Genomic DNA, 860 nt, shown 5'->3' on the forward strand with positions numbered 1-860 from the left:
AATTCAGCAGAAACAACAGAGGAACTTGAAAATAGTCCATGGCTACCTCGACATTAAGATGTGTGCTCATACATTGAGCCTTTTTGTTACAACTGATTTAATTAAAACTATTCGATCACCGCAAAACTCACAACTAAATGAAATACACACTTCGGTTATGAAAAAAGTGTACATTATTATGGAATGCTTCATATAGGCCAAAATCTGCTGAGGTAAATTTTTTGTATTTTACGGTATCATTTATTTTTATATTGTTTAATAATCACAAATTGACACTCAATTTTTTTAGATCATATTACAGACATTGGGTCGTCAATTATCAAGACCTGGAGATACGCGTTGGAATTCTTTATATGACTCTTTAAAACAAATTTTAAAAAATAAAGAGAAAAATTGTGAGTTATTCGAAGCATTGGGATTAAAGAATAGCATGTTAAAAGATTCGGAGTATATTTATATAGATGAACATTTGAAATGCGTCGGTCCTTTAGCAGAGGCATTAGATATTCTCCAAGGCGAAAATAATATGTTTTATGGTTTTGTTTTGCCAGTCACATTTAGTTTACGCTGTAAAGTTCAAAATTTATTGCTAAATGATTGGAAACATTGTGAACCTTTAGTGGATAGTATTCTTACAAGTATTACAAAAAGGTTTTCTAATTTAGTAAATTTAAATACAATTGAAGCAGATAACGCTGCAATTGCTGCACTGTCCCATCCTAAATTTAAGAGGACGCCACACCCGCATTTGTTGTCTCCGTCTTACAAACGCGTAACATAGCAAATTTACGCCCAGCAGTTCACGTTTTATGCCGTTAGCTTAACAATTAGAGTGAATCGACCTATTATGAAACTTGATG

This window comes from Acyrthosiphon pisum, chromosome A2 (assembly GCF_005508785.2).
Source record: "Acyrthosiphon pisum isolate AL4f chromosome A2, pea_aphid_22Mar2018_4r6ur, whole genome shotgun sequence".
NCBI classification, from domain to species: Eukaryota; Metazoa; Arthropoda; class Insecta; order Hemiptera; family Aphididae; genus Acyrthosiphon; species Acyrthosiphon pisum.